The following is a 24,129-nucleotide window of genomic DNA, read 5'->3' as shown; positions in this document are numbered from 1 at the left end:
GCAGACAATATCAGTGAGTGACTACCTCAGCTGACGGCAATGACTTCACACAGCGAGAGAAGAAGGAAGATGAGTTTGGTAGCAGTGTCACCCCCCCCTTTTTCGAGTCCCACTTAGGGTGCCTTGCGATGGACTGGCATCCTGTCCTGGGTGTGTCCCCTCCCTTTCCAGCCTTGCGCCATGTGTTGCCGGGTTAGGCTCCGGTTCACCGCGACCTCACTCGGGACAAGCAGTTTCAGACAGCGTGCATGTGAGAAGTGTGAGAAGTCACCAGATAAAGGAATCATGTGCCACTGCAAAAGGCAGCCTAAGGCAATAAAATCAGTTCCCTTTTGGTGTCTTTTTCACGCAACGATAACGTGGGCCTGTTGACCACGCACGTAGGCAGCGAGTCCACGGAGAAAATGCCCCAGGTTAGGAAAAGAAACACCCATACCCTTGCCGGAATGGCACACTGAAACTGGTATTTGTCCTGCACAAGTGTTCCAGACTTTCTCATTCTCCGTGACACAATGCAACAAGTTCCTGTAATTTCAACCTCATGATCAAAGTTCATATGATCACCTTAGTCAGGAGCTCTCTCGTGAACTATTGATGCCGTAGAGGGCTATTCTGCTACAAGGGTAATGATATTTGAATTGAGGAATGAAACCACATACACAAAACCCATTGGAGGGTTACTGGAGTACAACAACATGCCAGTGGAACTACTATAACAATCTGGTAAGGAACTGCTGACATGCTTATGCAATATTTGCTTCTGAATTATGACACATATCACACTCAAAGGCTGCAAGAAGAAAAATATATGTAAGTTGCAAAGAAAAAGAAGCAAGGCATGTCTGGAATCAGCCCGGCAACAGCATATATAGACATCTGCGACATAAACGGCTTCTGTATACCAAAGCGTATGAAGAAAGTGTGGGATTACCAAATGGAATGACCTGCTAATGGCTCGTAAGGGGGGTGGGAATTCAAATGAGTGAAATTTTATTTGGTAACAAATTATACAGGCAGCTTCGAAATTAAGTCTAGCTAAAGGGAGACAGAGGAAACGGCTCCTGGATTATGGATGAAAGGTCGAGCGTTGCACTTCTGGCCGCCTCATTTCTGCGGGGTGAGTTGGGGCACACTCAGACACACGCATGAAATGAGCCATGACTTCACACTGCAAACTTGCTGACTGGCCTCCAAAAACCCTGCAAAAATCCCACTCGGAGTCAGCAAGCTATGAGCTTGTCTGGGGAAAAGGCAGACAGGGGGGAGACTGGGGAAAACTGTCCTGGGCACACCACAGTCGGTTCAGGCAAGTGGGAAAAACACTGCCAAAAAAATGTTGAGACCGCGTATGAGAACCAGAGCACGCAGTGCTACTACTGCATGAACATCAAAATGCTGTGAAGGGCACTGATGACACAGTCAAATGCCTGTAAGTCTGCCGAAGTCTACTAGACCTTTCCCCAGTCCTTACTAATGACATTTTAATGAAAAGTTAGCACATACTGTGTTTGGGCGTACCATCGGTCCAACGTCTGGGAGCTTCAGGAGCCAATCCAGGGCTGGACGTCTTTCCAGACCGAGCCTAATTGCAGGGGACCGTGGCAGTGAACTTGGAGGACTGAGCAGAGTAATTGCACCGTCACTGCACTTTCTTTTTCAAGGCTTTGAAAGAACTTCTCATGACTTTTCTATGTCTATAAAACAAGTTTTGAGAAAAAAAAAAAATGCTGCAACTTCAATGCAACATTCTTGAGAGATGGCTAACCTAGACATATTGCAGCCTGCAGTGTGGGGCCCATGTTTCACTTTCCATTACATGACCACAACTGTACTGCAATGTCTTTTTTCTTTTTTTTTTTTTGCAACGTCACGCTGGGAAAACGTTTGTGCTGGAGAGACTGGAGATAATGACTGGAGGGGGAAAAAAAGACAGGATGAGCAATAAGGTTGCTCGCACTACACGGGAGAGTATTCAGCTGCTTTCACCAGAAGAACTGCAATACACTCCTTTTAAAGGATGGGAAACAAAACAAGCAATGTGGCATCATATGCAAATAAGGAGGCTCTGGGGGGTGAACTGAATCCATCAGTGCTGCAGCCTTCTAAGTGCAGAGTCGTCAAGTTGTTTAAATTATACTCCTGTCCGGAGGCACTGAGCAAACGCATAATAAAAATTAAAAAACACCGAATGACTTCCAGTTGGTGGGATGGAGGAAACAGAGAATATTTTAAGGCTAAATGCAACTGCTTAGTAAATTAAATTTCCTTCCCAACCTTCCTTAAATCTTGTTCCTGTGAAAAATGACAGACCATCTTCTTTTCCGGTTAAGCGTGGAGCTGGCTAGGTCAAACTGTCCTGCTACACGCTGGAAAGAACAACTTGACTTCACTCACGGGAAAGAAAATAGGGTTGAAAAAAATTAAACTGCAACCCATCATTGTTTTGTAGCAGATTCTACGAATCGATCTTATATTTTTGGGCAGTGACTGAGCACTGTTTAAACTTATTTCACACTTTCAGTGTTAAGAGGTGACGCTGGGTAAAGGTGAGTTAAGGTGTTCCTTAGTTGTAAACTGCTGGAGCAAATGACATGACAAATAAAGGTTCCTACAAAAGCACAAATCAGTGCAGAGCCACTCGAGCTTTATGTATCTCAGGCTGCTGCTAATGAGACAAGCTTGTAGAAAAATTATCTGAGAAATCATCGTGAACAGTAATTTGGTCCCGCAGCTCCTGGCAATGAGACAGAAGCACAGTGTATACAGTAATGGCTCCTGACCAACCCCTTTCCCAGGACTCTTCCCGACTCTCCCTGCCTCCTTGTCTCCATCTCAGCCTCTCTCACAGCCCCGCTGTCATGTGATCTTGGGCGCTCTGCCTGCTCCCACACACTTCGCACACAAATTAGCGAAAACCCTCCCAGAGGCTGCCTGGAGACTCAGGAAAAGACACACGAAGCCTGGGAGGCCGTTTCTTTCCTTTTTTTTTTTTTTTTTTTGAGAACATGAGCAGACACGAAAACTGCTTTGTTTTCACGGAGCACCGAAACCAGCTCTTCCCAATCCTAGGGGTGTGCACAGAATTCTCCTGGGAAAAGTCTCCCTGTCCTTCCCTCATCCAAAAACATAGACAAACCGGTCAGGCCACACCACGCAATGGGCACGGGGTTAGCTGGTAGGCATCACTGAGGTCCAAAGCTGACGTGGAGGCGAACGATGACCACGTAAGAGCAGCTGAACTGGAACGCCTCTAATAAAAGCAACAAAGCAGATGGAGAACGACCCAGACTGACATGCGGGGAATGTTGTGTAGTGGTCAGCCGCTAATCCATCTGCCTCACTCAGGTCTCACTCTCCTGTGTGGTCAGCTGGCTGCAGCCTTTACGTGAGAAATTCTCCTTCTTCTCTCCCACGCCAGCCCCCTACCCCGCCCCCCCCATCTCTGAAAGTGGCTTTCTTCCTGTGCTCTGGCTGGGTTTTCTTGGAAGCGTAGAGCGCCACAGTCACGGAAATGAGAGGAGGGCTGCAGGAAGATGGGAAAAACGTGTCCAAGCGCCGGAACTGTCACACGGCCACGAAGCAGCGAAGGATGAGAGAGGAATTTTGCGGTTCAGCCTAAATGGCCAACAGCCCCTCGAGCAAAAATCCTCGCTCAGGACTTGAGCGTGTAGGCCTGCTCGTAGTTCAATGCTGTCCCCTACGTATGCAGCGTTGCACGTAACCGCACATGTATCGGCAGAGCTGCAGCTTTGCCTTTACCTTCCCTTAGTTTACAGATATTTACTCGCACCTCTGCAACCGTGCCAACATTTATCATAGTTGCAAGATATTCTCAATGTTAAATTTTGAAAGCAAGCAAGTACTTAAGGGCCAGACCTGAGCAATTTGAACAACGGTTTAAATTAAGCATCAACGATGGCAATACAACGAAAGTGGCAAATCCCCAATAACAATGGCTGCAAAACAGAGCTCCCCTCCCAGGATATATGTGCAGAGTCTTAGCAATCAAGCTTTCTAAATCTCCCTCTGTTCTTTGTGCATTGACTGGAGTCTGGACAGGAAGGTTTCCAAAGGCTATGAACTCTCAGCTGAAACTCCACAATTCCAGAACTGTGGGCGTTTTTGAAGTAAAGACCCGTTCATCCGGAGGCGGATCTGGTTTGACGGGTGGAACAGGTAGGGGCTCCCCCGCCTTTCCTGCTCCTCTTGCCTCCGCTAGGGGGGTACCGTGGGAGTGGGCCTCAGCCTCAGGATGTCCCAAAGCTGACAAACGCCGAGATACCACGAGAGCTCATGCACCGAGGGGGGTGGGGGACACTACTCCGTAAACACTGTTCTTACCGTCTTTTGTGGCGAGAAGCAAAGTAGACACCCGGTCAACAGTTATATAGCACTGAGTCAGTGTATAGAGCGCTGTTACTGGGAATAAGACAAAACACAATTTTGCTTTGTCACAAACTGATGCATAGTTGCACACAGTAAAAACGAATAGACAGAGGATATACATAATGCCCATCTGATTGTTTGGAACAGTTTTTATAGGTTTTTTTTTTTTTTTTCTGTTGCCGTCAATGGAATTATGAATAATGTTTCCTACTGCGGTGGCCGCTGAACTGATTCGCACAGCTGTCTTGCGCTGGCACCGATAAAGACACAGCCGGAGAGGGCTTCTCGGCACGAAGGCATGCTGGGAGCCGAAGGGCCGTGCGTCCGCCGCGAGTCCGTACTGCACGGGGAACGGGTGGACCTTGCACCGAGAGCTCAAATGCCATGTCATGAGGAGTCTGTTCTGACACGCGGGAGCATTACTTATGCTGTGCAATGCTCGGCTGGCCTGGGGGAAATACACAACCATGATGGCGCCCTTTGGAACCAGTGGGGATGCAGGGAAGCCTTTACTTTCTCTCACCTGAAAATGTCGCAAGGCCAACTCGATGCAGAGCATAACTACTGTGCTCTCTTCGCACCCTGGCCAAGGGTCCGGCGCTAAACAACCGCACACGCTGCATCCCCTGAACACCCCAGGCTCTCAGTACGAATCACAAAGCCCCGTGTGTGACCCACAACGGACTTCCACCACGCTGCAGCCCACCATCCGTCAACGCCTCTTCTGCACTCGAACAGCCCAGGCTCTAATTTGCCCTGATCAGCTGACTCCTGCAAGGCTAAGACAGGTAGGAGCTCCACGAGATAAGAGGAGACATGCTGGGCCTGGCAGAAATATAGGTGTTTATTTTATTTGTGCCTTTTTTTTTTTGGTCTGCAGTTCTGTACTGCGTGTGCTGTCCTGGTTGGAGGGCTTCCAGGCTGACAAAGGGAACACGATCTTTTCTTTTTGAGCTTGATAATTGGAATCAGGAGCATGTACAAAGGCACACCTACATAAACACACACACACACACACACACACACACACACGGAATGGCCTTGGGCAGTAATAAAGCATGCCAAGTTAGTTGGGGGAGAATCCTGCACGTATGGTTCCAGAAAGGTCCGGGGTGAACTCTGTGCAAGCGCAGTTTGTCCATCTCATCCTCATCCTTACGAGACCAGAGCCAGAATTTAAGGAAAAACTTACTGAGCGCAGTACTTACATCAGTTTAACAGGATGCAGTCCTTAGCCTTTTATTTCGGTGTTTCCAACTGCTCCTGCAAAAAAAAAAAAAAAATGACGAAACAAGAGGAACTGTGTCAATCCTGAGCAGTTCCGAGGAAATGTCTGGAAAAAAAAACAGCCTCTGAACTAGTACAGCACGCGTTGTGAAACAAAACACACGTATGCATTGTCTGAAACCGGTTGTCCCCAGCGGGGTCACGGGGAGCCGGAGCCTAACCCAGCAACACAGGGCGCAGGCTGGGGGGGGGGGGCACCCAGGACGGGACGCCAGTCCGTCCCAAGGCACCCTAAGCGGGACTCGAACCCCAGACCCACCGGAGAGCAGGACCCGGTCAAACCCGCTGCACCCCCTCTTGAAACCAAACAAAATTATTGAAAACTGAAAAAGCAAACGGTAGCATCCGGAAATTTCCACACGCTTTCAGAGAGCCCGTACATCGCAAACACGGGGCACCGCGCCTGCAGCTTTCGACATGAACCAAGTAGGGTTACTGCACTGCGAACAACCCAAAGATACACCGAGTATGTATTTGACTATTCATATAGAGAAATAGTGTGTGCTTCAGCTCAGCTATGGCAGATCCTGTGGGAGAAATACTGTTTGACAATCTCTTTCCCCTTCCCTCCATTGCTGGTTTATTTTCGGTGCATAACACCTTCTGCTAACACAACCGCAGCTTTGGGAACCGATAGCAGTTCTCTTGCTGCACAGCTACAATGGCCCTCTGTGGGCTTCAAACAATGGTTCCTTTTAGGCACATCACCAAAACGGCCTGATAGGGATCTCCCACTGTCAAAACTGCGCGAGCTCTAAAAGCCCATAATATGATATGAGAAAGAGTGTTTTCGGTAAAATAGGAATAATGAGTCTTCCTTAAGGAAATGAATGGGCAATAATTAGATTTACAGAAAAATACAGTACTATGTGTTCAACAGCAGCCCCACTTTTACCATGAGTCTGAGGTTTAAAAAAAAAAAAAGGGTTACTGTGCTGTAATTGGAATAAAATGTATATGGGGCAGTTGGTACTGCAGTGGGTCAAGCTACTGCCTTTGGAGCCAAAGGCTGCAGGTTCAAATCCCACCTCCACCTGCAGTACCTTTGAGAAAGGTACTTCCTCTAAATTGTTCCAGTGAAATTACCCAGCTGTATAAAGAGGAAAATAATTGTAAGTCACTTTGGAGAAAACACATACACGCAAGCATTTTCCGAACCGCTTGTCCCATACGGGGTCGCGGCGAACCGGGGCCTAACCCGCCAACACAGGGCGTAAGGCTGGAGGGGGAGGGGACACACCCAGGACGGGACGCCAGTCCGTCGCAAGGCACCCCAAGCGGGACTCAAACCCCAGACCCACTGGTGAGCAGGACCCGGTCCAACCCACTGCACCATGGTGCTCCCCGCTTTGGAGAAAAGCGCCAGCTAAATGAATAAGTGTAAATATACATGTTCAGGAACAGCACAGTGGCTCAGAGATTGTGCTGTTACCTTACATCTTCTGGGTGGTGGGAATAAGACAATTTTATCTCTATCTGTTCATATAACATTTGTGTGTTTGCTCCAGGTGTTCTGATCCCCCCTGTTCCAAATACATGTTCTTCAGATGTACTGATGACTCTGAATTGTCATTTGTTGTGTGCCTGTGTGAGTGTATGAGCGCGAGTGTGTGTCCTGCGAAGGACCTCCATCATATACCCATGTGTAATTCACCCAAGCTCCTCCAACTTGCAGGGACTGAATCCATATTTGCAGAGTTCACAATAAATTAAAAAAAAATAAAAAAAGGCCTGATGTGCTTTACTACTGACTCAATCACCTCTTGATTATTTCCAAATTTCAACGCACGGTTCTCCGCAAGCACATTGTGCAAGGACACAGCAGATTTAGGGTTTCAATAATCTGGAATAAAGTACAGAGCTGCGTGTGGAGGTGACGCGCTCTCTTTAGCTCATGCCAACTAGATGCAGCGTCGGCACAGCAGAGAATGGAAAACGGCGCATCCAGTTAAACTGTTGGTTTGTTCTTTCGCCACACTATCTCCCTGCGGGGCCCCTCACCGTAGTACAAGGCCTGGGCGTTGAGTAACATCCTGCTGACTGCGGGGGACCGGGGGGGGTGGCTGGGCTGTGTGTGGGCAGATCTGGCACCCCTTCTGTTCATGGAGTTCACTGGGCCAGGGCACAACCGACAGCGGCCTTCTGCCAACCGACAGCATCACCGCGCTCGCTGCTGCATGTTCACATAGGCAGCAAAGGAGTCCTTTACGTGCTCGGCTGACCCTTTCGCTCCACGGTGGCGCAGCCTGCACCTTTAGGCAATTCCGGTGAAAGGAGAGGATTTTAAGCATTGTTTTTTTTTTTTTTTGTCCTGTTACCCTGGCACCCAACTGAGTGCATACCTTTTATTGGAAAACAAAAACTGAGATTCTACCCAGAGTAACATCCCGCAAAAGAAGCCCGCGGTATTGAGCGCGGCTCCGACGCGTCTCTCGTGCGCGCTTCTCGTGCAAAATGTCGCACGCACGAGCGGCGTCACTTCGGAGGCCTGAAAGGCTGGCGAAGGCGGAATTTCATACGAGAGGCAAGAGAAGGACCGCGAGAGGCGACAGAGGAGCACGTGGGCCCGGCGAGCCGGAGCCGCTCCCTCCTCGCGGCGAGAGCCGAACAAACCCGTTGAGACCGTCCGCTCCCCGTGAACAATGGCTGCACCCACACGCAGAGGAGCGGGGCAGGGGACGGCAGGGGAGGGAGATGTGGGCGAAAGCGCTCGGATTCACACCTAAAGCATGCTGGCGTAACGCGGATCACGGTGACAAAGCTTTTCGTCTCACCGAGCGGCTTTTCAAAACCTGCAAAGCTCCGACCGGAGGAATGTATAGTGCTTGTAAACTGCGTGCGTTAATGAAAGGTGTGGCAGAATTAAGCATTAATACCACTCACTGATCAGTTAAGTAGCTATTCCATAATATTATATTAATACATAATATGACAGATCATATTCGTATCAGTGTTCAGGAGCGCTCGGAACCTTTGTTTGAGTCTGGGGTCTTGCACACGTTGCAGATGCTGACTGTGTAAAACTGGGGCTGCTTCCTCCAGCCACCAAGTGTGTTCTGTTTACTGTGGTTGGTGTAGAACTGACCCCCCCCCCCCAAGGACACGGAGGGCAGCAGAAGAAAACAGAAAGAGCGAGCGAGCGAGCGAGAGAGAGAGCACACGAAAGAAAGAGCGAGAGCGAAAAAGCGCGAGAGCGTGGAGGAGGATGTGGGAAGGACACTCCGTGACGAAACAGGCCGCTGCTCTGCGCTTCATCCCCAGGACCAAATAAGGACAGAGGAGGAACTAGAGCAGGAAGTGGGAGGTTCGAGGAGGAACATATATGGTTTCCAGTACTGCTATGCTTATGACTGTAGTGACACAATGGAAATGACAAGTGGCGTAAGAATAAAAGCCTCCTCTCCCAAAACATGGAGGGAAGAAATAACCAGAAGTCCAGGGAAGGGGAAAAAAAAAAAAACGTGGGCTTGTGGAGTCCTCTAGACCCTGAAAGCTGCAATTAGGAATGTTGTGGAGAGGGAAAAAAAAAAAAAAAGACGATGGCAGTCCAGTGTGGACAATGCTGCCACACAGATGGACCTCAACCTTCGTGCTCCCGACCTGTCGCAGAAGCTGGTTCTCCACAAGGCTTTGACGTGCCACTTATTGATAGCAGGGCACCGGGAGGCCCGGCTGGCCTTGGCTCGCTCGAGAAGACGGCCCGCCCGCCTGCCCGGGCAAGGGGTAAGATGACACGAGCGGCCCGTCAAGGAGGCGCGTGACGCAGCCAGGCGAGCATCGGGGGCGGGGGACACCTAGGGCAAGGAGCCGCAAAAGCTGGCACATCTCCCTGGAAGCGAGCTTTGGCACACGCAATAGGAGAGCTCGACGTGTCTCCCACCCACACCCTTCGCACACCAGCCACACATTCCCATACCTCCACCCGCTATTCCACTAAAACGACAGATGGCTGTAACGGAGCAACTGCAATCAGTCACATGCAAAACTACAAAATAACCCATTAGTCTGATCTTCTATCCTTATAGAAAATGCACCTAAAATGTATTTATTGGAAAACCTACATTGCAGTGAATATTGTGTATTCTTGCTTCATATTTTGTTTTTTTTATGTGTGAGAGTGAAAGGGCAGAAGATGATGTGTAAAAGAGGGAGGGGGGGAAAAAAATGCTGACCTTTCTTCTCACTGTAAATGCTCTACTGTACAACAGATTAAAAACCACAGCTTAGGAATTCCTCTCTCTGGTGCTTCGTCAAACGTCCCACTGAGGGGGGGGGGGGACACGTCGGCAGATGATGCGCACGCAAGACGTCGGAACAGACCACAGCAACCGATTCCCCTGCGGTACAGCCGCTCACCCATGGGCTGCGATTCTGCCGCCCACTTGCCAGGCAATCCCCCTCTGCCGCGCGTGGCGTCACTGTCGGCGCAAACGCCCCCCCCCCCCCCCCCCCCAGCACCCACCCAGCACCCACCCCCGCAGCTTCCCCCTGACTTCTCACCTCGCTGCGCACCGCGCGCCCCCTTCAGCCGCCGCACTCTTCCGCAGCACATCGCCTCTCGCTCTTCCCAGATTAAAGATCACCCCAACACCAAACCGGGAGAGCGAACTTCCACCGCTGCATCGTATTCGTCAAAACTCGCTGTTCTTTAAGCATCCCGCCGCGACTCTTCATCACCGTCTATTTCTGCAAGGCGCTCGGCCAACTCTCCGTCGCTTACACGGACATACGCTCGTTCAGTTGGCGCCGTTCTCCAAAGCGACTTACCGCGTTACACGACCTGCGACGACTTGGACAATGATTTACCCAATTACGCAGCTGGGTGATTTCTACTGGAGCAATTCAGGGTAAGTACGTTGCTCAAGGTGGGATTTGCACCTGCGAACCCTGAATGCAAAGTCCAAGTCTGTATTACTTAAAATCCCACTAAAAGTCCGTACGGATCATTGCAGCTTGTTAAGTGGGGGGGTGGAATGCATCCTATGACCCAAAGAATCCCGATCGTCATACTCCGACCCACCAAATATAGCCCTGCGCAAGACAGCAGCACTTACTCTACAATTTATTCCCGGTGCACCTCCTCACTCTTCATACAAATTCTCCTTGTCCGGCTTTGAGATTCGGTGTCTTTTCCTTTCCGCTTTCCGGCGTCGAGCACCGCAGCCGTCAGGGTGACGGGGAACGCCGGGACGCCGCGCAGGATCTGCAGCAGGTCGTTACTAATGCTGCTACAAGGGCAAACAAAGGTGTGAGGGCTTTAAGGACAACACGACATTCACGAACACCGCACAGCCCTGATGTTCAAACAACAGGCCATCGCAGCGCAACGGAGAGGACGATTTACTCACGAACGCATACGGTAAGGTCAGCGAAAGAAGGTGTGATGCAGCAACGCAAGAACAAAAAGCCACAGGCATGACGGTGCGACAGTGCATGAGGGTTACAGCAACGAAAGGCCATAAGTGGCACCTGAGAGAGCACGCAGGAAGGGGGGGGGGGGGGGGGGGGGGAATCCCACAAGGCCGTGGGGATCTCTTCTGAGCGCATGCGTTCGTGTGCGAGAGGAATTCTGTGACGCGGGGACGGCTCATCGTTCACCGCAACACCGTCCCCACACCTTGCAAATCCCTCCACGCTCTTTTTTTTTTTAAATAGGAGAGCAAAAACGAGAGCGCTTTGTTTCCAGGGAAACACTGTGTGCCTTGAGACATTTCTAGAAGGGCTGCACAATCTTATCCGAACTGTGTTTATTTTTGTTTACGGATTACGAAACTGGTGACAAAGGAATCGAGAGTCAGCAGGGCTAAACTCGGCCAAAGTGACATTACCCCGCGAGCGTTATTTCAGCGAGCTGCCCTTTTACCTACTTAGAGAGGTGCTGGAAAATCCTGCTGACATTTACTTCCAGGCCACTATCTAGGCTCAAGCTCACTGACCCAAGCGTTGTCGCGTCACTTGTGACACTTTCAGCTCTGACCATGCCACACAAACAGAAACTCCTGGGAAACAACGACAAGTATTCTGTGATCCGAGGGGCTTTCTCCTAATCTGACCTAAAGATCGCGCAGCCACTCTGACCGGCTTCCTGCACACGCTGATCCATGGTGCAATGAATCCCGCTGTAGCTCTGCCCCAGGCCTGCCTTGCCCTACTGTGTGTACGCAGCCGTTTCCACGGCAACCAGCAGCCCTGCACCTGACTCACAGATGCGCCACCTTGAGGATCCCAAAGCGGAGGGTTTTACGCAGCTGCAGCCAGGGGGAGGTCAGGGCCTCAAAGTATGCTGGGGGGGGGGTGATGAGCGCAGGTCCTCGTCTGATCAGGCCCCATGTCTGACACACAGCAGCCCACCTCCAATTCAAGAGTGACAGTGATGATGTCAGCAAGCTAGCACAAAGGCCCTCTCTGATGTCACCGGTGCGGGGACATGGCGCCGTGGCTCGGCCCTCTCCAGTTGCCACCCACTCGACGGCCACCTGCATGTGTGAATGCACATTACCGGGGTGCTCAAAAAGAAAACCATGACAGCAACAGGCCAATAAGGCCAACAGACCCAGGTGTCCATGTAACCAGTGGATAAATTAATGGCCAGTAGTAAAGTAGGGCAGTTTCATTTATATTACATAGAGAATAACTGTATATGGAACTTTGGCTTTTCCTGTAAGGTGCCTACTACTGTGAGCTATATAATTAAGCAATGTTCTTCTTTACTACATAACTTCATATGCCAAAGAAACCAACACATTGGTGTTTCTAGGCAGTTGAACAGGACTCATTCCGTGTAGTACGTTTACACTTATTCATTTAGCTACGGCTTTCCTCCAAAGCAACTTACAATTATTTACCCATTTATACAGCTGGGCAATTTTACTGGAGTAATTTAAGGTAAGCACGCTGCTCAAGGGTACTACAGCTGGGGGTGGGATTCAAACCTGTGACCTACGGGTCCAAAGGCAACCACAATGTAACCAGTACAGTGGGAGTGTATAAAAATTACATAACTATAGGAACAAAAACCATTTCAAATAGTTTTTTTGCATAAGCGGAATGCTGTTTTTCTGAGCACATTCCACACATTCGTCAGTCGTGTGAAAAAGGAAGTGCACCCTCTTTCAGTTCTCTGGTTTTATACATCAGCATGTAACAAAAAAAAAAAAAAAAAAAAAAAAAAAAAAAAACTGGTCCTTACAAGGAAACTAAATACAGGTGGTCCCCGATTTACGATGGGGGTTACGTTCGGCGAAACCCATCACAAGTCGAAAATATCTTAAGTCGAAAAATGCATTCAATACACACCTCTGCGTGGCAGATTGGGAGATGTGCATCGCTGCTACTGCCCAGCATTGAGAGAGAGAGAGGGATCGCTCCACATATCACTTGCCGGGGGAAAAAATTCAAAATACAGTTTCTGCTAAATGTCTATGGCCAGCTCACCATTGTAAAGTCGAAAAAATCTAAGTCGAACCATCGTAAATCAGGGACCACCTGTAAAATACAACGTAAATACAGTATCAAAGTATCAATTCTCTCTAGATTTCCTACGTTGTAGCAGTTGCTTGCCGTTTCTGTATCCGAGTGTTTTCTCTAAGCACAATGTTTTTTCAGCGAACTCCAAGCCACGTCCCGGCAACAACACTACAGTAATAAATCAGTGGAAATGCTTACACTTGTCAGCATTTGGTTGTTGATACATTCTGGACAAACGTGCACAATGCACAATGTGCTTTTTTAAGTGCCCAGGAAATGTGTGCGAAAGAAGTCTGCTGCATTTACGGAGAAGCTGGAGTCGTGACTGAAACACGATATGGCCAGGAAGGAGAAAAAACGGCAAGAAAGAGATGGAACCGCTGAAGAAGAAAAAGGGTCGGGGCCTTCCCGCTCTCGTCCGATGGGAAGAGAAGAGGAGACGTGAGAGTCTGACGCTTGACCAACCGCAGCACTTCCCACTGGTCATCTCAGACAAAGGAATGTACCCTGACTGAGAGCCCAGCCACAGGTGGTTAGAATAAACAAACTCAATCCCAACACATCCCAATACACAGCTGGCACAAATGTGCCACATTTTTAGTTTTTTTTTTTTTTTTAAAAAAAAAAAAAAAAAAAACCTGCATTTATATTTTCGCAGATATTTCACATCTTTTCCCGTAAAAGAGCAAGCCACTGCAAGCAAAAGTCAACACTCAAAGAGAGCGCAGGAGGCTTGAACAAGCTTTATCACCCATCTATGAGCAATATCACTAAAGTCCAAGCAGTACTATCAACAGCTATGAGGAATATGAGGAGCAGAGCTTTGGGGCAGTAATGTGCAAATATGACATTTATTTTGTTGCAAATTGCTTTCAGACTGAATGTTCATTATACAAAATATGATTCAGACTGAAGGTCTTCCAGCAAACATGAAAACTCCCAGATCAGTGTCATCGGGGTATTTGTAAGAAAGGGCAAACAGAAGGGCACTTTCTTAATCTTATGAAGAGCATTTTTTTTTTTTTTTTTCAGAGGAACTTTGGTTTTGACACAAGTGAGTCAAAAAGTGAAAGCAAAGAAGATTCTCTAAGCTCCTTGCCTTGGAGGGGAATCCCCTTGAGTATGAGACAACTCTTAATTTCTTTTAAAAACTAGGGTTGTATGAATGAGTGCATCACCTTGTTCTTGTTTACGCTTAGTCAAGCCACAGCATTTCTCACACTTACTTGCAATTAATTTCACCGGGCATCCGTTGCGGGTCACGGTGATCCAGAGTCTATACTGGTAAGAGCAGGTCATAAACCAGGGAGCACTGGGCTCTGGACACCGTTCCGCTGCAGGACACTCGGACACGTTTGCCTGCTGCTCAGTCGCCGGTTCGATGGTAACTGATACAACAAGGAAAGAACAGGCAAACTGACCCGAGCTGAATGACACTCCGAAACCCGGTGCTGCTGGCTGTACTTCCTAGCCGTCTTCAAAGTTCACTGATATAAACTAAGTGCTATAATAACTCTACATAGCGATTGCATAAACATAAAAAGCATATATAGTCAAGGACCATTTTGCATTTGACATTACAATGTATTTCCACTTCTAGAGGATTCTGTTACGAATGAGAAAAACATGAATTTATTACTACGATTATTATTATTACACACACATTGCCTGAAACTGCTTGTCCCAAGCGGGGTCGCGGCAAGCCGAAGCCTAACCCGGCAACACAGGGCGTAGGGCTGGGGGGGGAGGGGAGATACCCAGGATGGGACGCCAGCCCGTCGCAAGGCACCCCCCAAAGCGGGACTCGAACCCCCAGACCCACCAGAGAGCAGGACCCGGCCAAACACGCTGCACCACCGCACCCCCCCATTATTAATAACAACAATAATGTAAATCGACAAACTGATAGCTATTATCTGCTTGTTCAAAGCCATTTCTAGTACGTGACCCATGTATCTAGCTGTGTAGTTAACTGCAGAAATTCAGAGTAGGTGTCTTAGTGGGAGGTACAGCAGCGGGGCTTGAATTACCAACCTTCAGGTTACAGGTGCATATGCTCTTAACCGTTTTGCTGCTTGTGGCCCCGTACCTTGACATACCCTAAAGCTCGGAGATTAACTAAATATAAAACAAACTAGACAAACCACAAATAATTTAAGAAATGAAAACTATGGCATTAAAACATTCCTTCTGCCTTCTCCATTCTATTTCAAGGTTGAAATCCCAGAACGTAGGATGTGCCAAAGCATGACTGCAACAAGAACAACTTTGAGATGTTATACAAACCAAGCCAAAAAAAAAAAAACAAAAATAGAAATATTATATTGAAGAGTTTAATGGTTCACCACAGAGCCTTTTAAATGACGAATTCATAACAGATGCACAAAGAAGCTGCACATCTATATAACTGAATCAGGGGATGACCATGGTAACCTGAGCAAGAGTGGCCCTTCTGAGGCTCCGCCAAGTCAGCCGATTCGAGGCAGCGTTTCATGTCGCCCTATCTGTGTGTCACTTTCCTGGAAACGATTGAATCAGTGTAAAGCCCAGGCTTCGTCTTTGATGCGTTCATGAGAAATGTTTCACAAACGGCTCTGCGGAACCGTCTTTCAAGCCCTTAACTCCCTGCCAGCGATTGCAAAAGGCTTCGAAGAGACTGGGAGCGAAATCAACCAGCCCTTGCGAGCGTTCCGTAAAATACGGAAAGGACATCCGGGAAGTATGGCAGAACCCAAACCCGGGGAGTTGACGTGCACGAAAACACACGGCTGATTCCGGTCCCAGCGGGTGCGTAAGTGAGAAAGTGGAACACAGGGAGGCCCGGTAAAGAACGTCTGGTTCACCGGGACACCCTGGAGGTGGGTAGGGTTCAGACCCATGATGGGAGGCGGCAGTGGAGGTGGTGGGGGGTGTCTGTCGCTGTGCCGCACTGTGCCCCCCCCCAGCAACGCCTGTCACGGCACAGATGAAAAGGCTGCGTGAGTCACAGCCCGTCCCTGTGCTGAGCGTGCCGTGGCCCCGCACTCCCCTCAGACGTTCTTCCAGAAGCTTTGGCGCGCTGCACACAGCCGCCCCCGACAGCCCCCTCCCCTCCTTCTTTCTGCACGGAGGTGTCAGCACACACGAGAGAACCAAAGAGCTCAGCAGGCACTTTCCACGGTGCTCCTTCTGCGACATCAGAAGCACATTTTCATTTCCAATTCCAAATGTGTGAAAATGTAAGCATTATGAAGGGTCGCTAGTTCAAAGGAAACCTTTAATATTCCTAAAGTTATTTAAAAAAAAAAAAAAGGACAACAGTAGAGTTGCACTCAGGTTCATCTTGCATACATGGATGACCAGTGTACCATAGTGAAGCTCCTTGAGCACCTCACCTCTACTCTTCCACGACAGGCAAAATTGGGAAATGCCCCTAAATATATATGTATATACACATTTACATCACATTTATTTATTTAGCAGACACTTTTCTCCAAAATTTCAAAAAACTTTTTACCAGTAAGACCTGGAAAATAGCGAAAGGAGATATGCACGACATAGTGTGCTGTGCTTAGGAGCTCTCCAGCTTCGATCGCCACATGACCGCTGACAGCAGGGAGGTCTTTTCAGATAAGACTGAACTAAATATTTTATCCAGAGCTGAGTTACAGTTAAATCCTGAATCGCCTGTCTAGACAAGAAATTTCCTTCACACAATTACAGGATTGTTCTAGAAGCTATTGTGTGGCCTTTTTTTTTTTCTCCCCCCTTCTTTCTTAATCCTGCTATTAAGCGGTCTTGAGTCAGACTCTGAAGATTCTGACATACCTTACGTTACCTTCGGAAAAAGGGACACACGTAAGGAAAGATAAAGCCTGAAGGCCACCAGGCTAAAAACTTAAGCAAAGGAACAGCAAACTTGCATTGGGGAAGTTGTAGAACCAATTCCCTAACTAAAGACTTCCAATCAATGTATCAAGACTCTGGTTACAGCCTACGAAAGCATCAACGGATCGGCTCCTTGATACGTGCAAGACCCCATCACTCGTTTCGCCCCAGGCAGACTGCTACGCTCCTCCACCTTTGGGCTCCGACTCGGTGGTCCCATGCAAAAGAGGTCCAACATCAAACCCAAAAGATTCTTAGTTCTTGCTATAGTGCGGTGGAATGATCTCCCTCCCTCGCACTCAGAAGTGCTGAATTCCTCTCAACATTTATCTCTTTCAGACCAGCATTTCTCCTGAAATCATATCTGCTCCATAAACTTGGTGACAATATCCGTTTAAACAATTGCATCCCCTATCAATTCCATACGCATCTACTCCTAGAATGCATGCTGGTTAAAACGGTGGTATCGGACTACGTTTATCTGACGTTTTTCACCAAAAGGACTGACAATTATTTACCCATTAATACAGCTTGGTAATTTTACTGTTGCAATTCAGAGTAAATACCTTGCTCAAGGGTACTACAGATGGGAATGGGATTCAAACCCGCAACCTTTGGTTTAAAGGCTCTATTTACTGGACCACCAGCTGTCCCATTGAATGACTAATCGATTGTACTTCGAGAACCTTGCGTCTCTCCATCTGTCGGTGAAATGCACTTGTGTTTACTTTGAGTTGTACATCCTATCGTCCCTCTTTACCATAGCGCTTCTACCATATCACCTGTCTGCTACCCACTCTGACCTGCTGTGACTCCCACCACGATCCCTGCTGAGCCTCAGCCTGCCAGAAACACTTCAGCTGCACAGGTGCGAAGTAGTCCGACCCCCATCCCTAAACCTCAACGTTTCACACCTCACTCACACCAGGGAATAAGATTTTTAATTACATTTCTGAGCCTGGGAAACACCGACTGCTGTTTATCTGCAGACACAGAGGTCACATGGAGGTAATGTTAAGCCTGCTGAAATTTAAATCATCAGTATAATTAAACAAAATTTCCCAGACTAAAATGCAACCGGACTTGGAAACACACTTGCACGAAGAGCTGAAGGGAAGAACAGTGATCCATATGAGAGCGCGAGACATCTCACTACACCATTTGCGATTCGGTCGAAAGAGCAAATTATTATTTACCGTACAATGCTGCCTCTAACCGCTTAAGCACCCTCTATAAATTGCACTGTCATTAAATTCCACTCTCATGAGTTGTCATCAGCCAACTGCACAGAGAGATAAATTTAGTACAACATTCTGACGCTTTATCCATTATAGTTCTGAACAAGCCTCCACGGCGAGGAAGAAATCGACACATGTAACAGCTACAGTAAGAAAATTTTTTTTATAAAAGAAAAAAAAAACCTGTCTTATTTACCTGCCATTCAGTGCCAATAACGACCAATTTTTTTTTTTTTTTCTCCCCTCCCCTCTTTACTTTAGCATTAATTGAAGTGTATACATTTAAGGGGAATGCTTATTAGGGGGTTTACAGGGGGTCTAAATTGGTTCTTTAGGGGTTATTTCGTTTTCCGTCGTTTTTTCGACTTAAGTCACGCCCTTTGGAACCAATTAATGACATAGGGCGAGGTATTACTGTATTGAAAGCAGAGACACTTGCCCTCCACTAAAATTACCCAAATGCATATATGGGAAAATAACTGTAAAATACCTTAACACTGCAAGTCGCTTTGGAGAAAAGCATCAGCTAAACGAATAAATGGGAGTGTGTGCGCAAAGAGAGCCTCAGTCTGCCAGAAACGCTTCTCACACTCTCATCATATATTGCATCGCTAAATAATGCCCACTGTTAGACTTCCCTACTTTGGCAAGTGATGAAGTGACACTATATGGTGTAAGGCCTTGCAAGTCCCAACGGGTTTGAATATAAATCTTGAGTTCAAATGAGAAAAAGTTGCATTTTCTCCGCACGCCCATAATCCCGACACGCCGCGCGTGCCTCGGCTGCAGCGGAATCAGCAAAAACGGTCGAAACGCAAAACTGAAGACTAGCATCTTTTTTACAAGAAGTAGTTAAATTAACGCTGAGTGTCTCCCCACCCCCACCTTCTGTTTGTTTTCTCTGTGGTTTTTAAAGGCCATCTTATGCGTAGGGAAACTCTGCTTATGCCCTTGAAGGCAGATGGCTAACAGGTTTGTTCCTGTCAAACCATTCGCATTTCACATTTTTTTTTTTTTTCCCTGACTGCTTGGCTGCCAGAAATCAAGTCACGAAAAGACAGAAGCGATAAATCATTAAGTCGAACAACACAAGAGTGTCATACTGGCTCTGGTAAACTTCTAGAAAAGCACGGTGACATTTGACGGCTTCAGCTGCAGCGACGCGGCTAGTTTACTAGAAACACGAGTCCGGAAAAGCGGGCTTTTGATAAAGGCCGTCGACGATGCCGTCTTCAAGAGCGATTCTCGTGGCATCCGATTCCGCAAAGTTTCAACGGCGGTAAACACAAACGAGGTCTTCTTCCCCGAACGGGGGTCTGGGCCACAGCCGCGACGGCGGTCTGGGTTACGGCGAGGAACACCGTTGCGCAACACGGTGAAGACGGCCCCACAGCACGACCGCAGATGTTTTATGTTCTACCTTTCAGTGGAAGGTCAGGGGCCTGGTGTACAGGGGAACCTTCCTCCCATGAGCACGCAGGGCCTGGGCTCCCTAAATCACGGGACAAAATATACGGCTGGCGTGCCGTGACGTCAGGTCTCCTTCGCAACGCCGTCCAAGGACTCCAAACAACATTTTTCAACAAGCGTTTCTCATGGTCCGGCGACGGACTGCCATCTCGCTCGGGCGTGTGCTGCCTGGCGTAGCGCTCTATAGTTCTGGGATGGGCTCCGGACCACTGCGACCCTGGTCTTCGGATAAGCGTTTATCAATAGCTACCTAGCGTTTGTCACGGTGTGCACAGTTATTAAGTGCCCACCCTTGTTCCTCCTCTCACAACATGTTTTTTGGTAACTTTTCCTGTTATAGATCTTTGAGTTACCAGTGTAATACATATTTTAAAAAAATAAATAAATAAATAAATAAAATCATTTGACCCCATCCTTGAGAAACACACATTAGCTAGGTTCACTTCACGGGGCTTGGTAACAGGCCAGTGGCTTCTCCGGGTTAAGGGTTCGAGAGGGCACATAAATACTGGATGTGAGCCGTGGCTTAGAAAGTGTTTTCAGCCAAAAGAAAAACTTTGCTGTCACTACTTAAAATTGTTTAATTTTATAACCACAATGACGTATGCCGAACGGCAGCAGCTGCTGGAACAACACCGGGAAACGCTTGCCATTTAGTGACATGTCGACGTCCTGTACGCACAAATCTTTCCTCGTACGGTGTGGAGCCCCTGGATGAGAAGGTACATATTCTACAGTACCGCATTAAATGCCTTTTGCATGCAGTGTGAATCAGAGCTATGACACTGTGTGACTCCCTGACCTGACTGCACATTTCTTTACTCTGTTACCAAGAGGTAATTCGGGGGGGGGCGTCATGGGAACAGCGCCTTCACCCAGGGGTCAGGTCAGGTGTCAAATCTAACAGGCACCTCAGGGAACCAGTGAGGCATCACAGCCCCCTGGGGTTTACACCTTGCAGATGGGGCATGGGAGAGCGCGGGTGCGGGTCGGGGGCTGACTCGGAAGGCGAGGGAACTCAGTGGGGAACTCTGGACTACCTTACTGTCTGCTCGCCCTCAACACACACAGCACATGCAGCTATGCACCTCTAGGTGTGACAGAGCATGTGGATGAGAGATTTTGTCTGGGGGGGGGGATGTGTGTAAGAAAGAAAAGAGCGTGTCTGTGTGTTGGCACAAAATGTGAAATTTTAGAGAAAGGTGAGCAGCAAAGGGCAGGAAAACAGCATGAAAGGAGTGTGAGACGATGACCTTAAGAAGGGGAAACTGAGGGAGGGAGGACAGTAAACCACGAGGAAGACGGGGGGTCCGGAGTGTGGGAACCCAGCTCTCCGTCTCAGGACGGCGAGCCGACAGCCTGGGAACTCACACACAGGTTCTTGTTGACCTAACCGATGGAGGCCGTCCCAGCCCTGGTGTTAGAGAGTTTGAGGCCGGGTGTGCTGCTCTTTCAATTAACGCCTTAGAGGACGAACGCAGCACACTGGGGTAAGGCAGCAGTTTGGCTTTAAGGAAACACGATTTTTTTTTTTTTTTTTTTGAGGACCAAGACTGTCCTCACTGTGTCCACCGTGGGCCACACAGAAAAAGGCTGGTGACTTCTTGGCACCTGGCAGACAGGCACACCTCCAACCTGGCTTTCCGTTGGCTGCCTTTCCAATATTGCAGGCAAGGCGCCACCTAAGAGTAGACGAGCGAGCATGCCATGCCCAACATTTAATATAAATAGTCTTGATGGAGATCCAACACATGCTACGAGTTACAATGAGCCCCAAGCCCGAGAGTTGTACAGTACATTCTTGGGTTTACAGCGCTGATGACACAGTACACCACATGCACGTCAAACAGGTTTGTAGGTCACATCACCCTGTTGCGACCACGTGCGTGCCAGCAAAATGAGCATCTCGCTGAAATTCTCAAGAGCCGCAGGTGACCACGAAACTGAAATCTATCAAGGTAAATGTTACCACAGCCACAAAAACTACTACATAGACAATGCACCTTCGTACAGATCCCCAGATAAGCCTTTATTTAGTCGCTGCCCCGGCATTGTATGGGATTGATTGTGTATCTTATAATAAATAAAATCGGTAGGAGGGTATCAGGATTTGTCTATCCTGTGTTTTATGCACCTACTTGAACGATGAACCCCGGTGCAAGTGGTAGGTAAACTAGGTTTACTTGAGAGTCACATGTCTGCAGGTATATCTCTTTTTCTTAATGTAATGCATAAATTGCACTTCTGCTGAGATGGACAAAAGCATCTGCTAAATGAATAAATGTAAATGTGCAGAAATTCCATTAACATCAATTAATCCTCTATGTTAGAACAGGAAGCCAGATTTTTTTGTACTTAAGCTGAAGCTTAAGCTTTAAAAAAAAAAAAAAAGGCTTCATTCTGAAAGACCTTTGTTAGATGAAGCCCAAAATTGCTGCGTGACAAGGCTTCATAGACCTTTATTGTCAGTTTTTAATACCTACCTGAAAAAGGGCTCGTTCTCAATCTCCAGAAGTAATCAGGCTCATATAGATTAAAAAAAAGCCATCCCTGAAGACAATTTACTCCTGGCACCTTTCTGACTGAGCACAACACCTCCGAGCTGGTTTGCAGCCAACCGCTACTCCACCTCCGCGTATCAAGTTCACTGGATGAAACTGCAAGGTGCACTTACTATGTGCGGTATGATCTCTGAGCCCGGGGCTGCAGAGGGTGGCGGGAGGGGTGGTACTGCGAGCACCGAGCCGAACCCATGGCACAGCCTGTTCCCTGAAAACAGCACTGTGTGGTACAACCTCTCTGCTCCCTGCAAAGGTATGCTGATGGTCTCGCATTTCCTGCAGCCATGTTTCTGGGACAAACCGCCAGCGTGGAGAAAAACGGACACTTGCTCTGCGCTCGGGAAGTGTTACTGAAACCTGCACAAATACAAAGTGCACTGACTTCACGCTGTGTGTGCTGTAAACTTACCATGACCTGCAAATCCCCCTGCTTGTATTCCAAACCCACTTTTTCCTATTGTTACATTTAATAATGCTTCCCCAAATAAAGGACATGCTCCACAAGCCTACCTGAAATTGGGCTGAAACCAGAGAAAACCTAGACTCATACCTAGAAGTAATTGCCTAGCACCTGGGTAAAAACAACACCCCAGCCCAATTTCACGTTGGCCTCTGTTCAACCTCTCGGGGCAGGAAGCCTTCCAGAAACAGCGGCGGGGCGCGGCATGTCCCATATGAGGTATGAACTCCCTGCCCGGAGCCACGCTGAGCGCCATCACTCACAATGCGTACCAAGTCACACCCGTGGCACACCATGTTCCCTAGTTACAACCTGGGAGTAACAACACAGCACAGCACAGCACAACACTTGCTTTCTGCTCATCTGGATTTACACCCCATGCACATGAAAAAGGAACATGCATGAAAAAGAAATTCATCTTCTACTGGAACAGAAAACCATCCCTGTAAATAAATATAACACTGCATTGAATTGTAACGCAGTGATTTTATTCCTCCATTCCACACAAGCTACAGTAGTATGGTTACAAAAAAAAAAAAAAAAAAAAAAAACTAAACTATAGGCCCAGTAACACTGAGATAATATAAACAACTCCGTTCCTATTTTTACTTATAACTCCAAGAATAAGTTCTAGTCTAGTTAAATGCAGCAGGAACACATAAAATCCTTGGTGCAACTGAACTTCAGGTCTATTTCAAACACTTCTGCACACAGAATTATAAGAAACTAAATACCAATAGACGTAGGCAAACTAACATGGTTTCTGAACTTGAACTGAATGCAATCTTTTTTCCAATTTTAAAATCTTAAGTGAATTTGTTAATTTTTTTGCTATTAAACCATTTTCGCACACATTCACACACTCACTATCCCATAACTACAGTATTTGTGTGTCTAAGGTGGGTTATGAAGCACTTACATTCCAAATGCAAATCCTTATAAAAAGTCACGATGTGTAACCACGTCGGCCTCTCAACTGGATAGAGGACAATCATGCCAGGGGCAGCCGGTAAGTGTTGGGGTTTGTGCTGCTGCCTTCAAACCCAAAGGTTGTGGGTTTGAATCCCACCTCCAGCTGCATTACCCTTCACTTAGGAACTAACCCCAAACTGCTCCACTGAAAGGAGCAAAACTGTATAAATGGGTCAACAGCTGAAGGGAGCTGAATGCTCTAAGTCGCTTTGGAGAATAAGTATAAATGAACCTTCAATGAAACTTTCCAAAAAATGTGTTCTAATACATTCTCATCTTTTAAATGCGAATTCATAAAATATATGGCCCTAAATCAGTAGTCTTTCTTGACCTTACCATTCTTCTGCTGGAAGGAAATACAAGTAGCAATTCCCACAGGGTCAACATTACAGTTGCATTAAACCCAACATGGGGAAAAATA

General features: G+C 47.7%; 1 protein-coding gene across 6 annotated transcripts in view; it reads right to left on the bottom strand.

Annotated features, from left to right (window-relative positions):
* Positions 1–24,129, bottom strand: part of LOC108930567 (guanine nucleotide-binding protein G(I)/G(S)/G(O) subunit gamma-7) — a 71,949-nt gene that overhangs the window by 17,076 nt on the left and 30,744 nt on the right. For 3 of the 6 annotated variants that reach the window (XM_029254737.1, XM_029254736.1, XM_029254738.1), the window contains 2 exons: positions 10,728–10,901; positions 5,595–5,649 (listed from right to left, as the gene is read on the bottom strand). The exons of 2 other annotated variants lie outside the window; for them this stretch is intronic. The gene's annotated coding sequence lies outside the window, so the exon portion shown is untranslated. Of the gene's footprint in view, positions 1–5,594; positions 5,650–10,727; positions 11,157–24,129 lie in introns of those variants that run through there. One more of the 6 variants, XM_018745861.2, reaches the window with a different exon arrangement.

This window comes from Scleropages formosus, chromosome 9, assembly GCF_900964775.1.
Source record: "Scleropages formosus chromosome 9, fSclFor1.1, whole genome shotgun sequence".
Lineage (NCBI taxonomy): Eukaryota > Metazoa > Chordata > Actinopteri > Osteoglossiformes > Osteoglossidae > Scleropages > Scleropages formosus.
The sequence above is the reverse complement of the archived record's forward strand: the minus strand, read 5'-3'. Positions and strand labels throughout refer to the sequence as shown.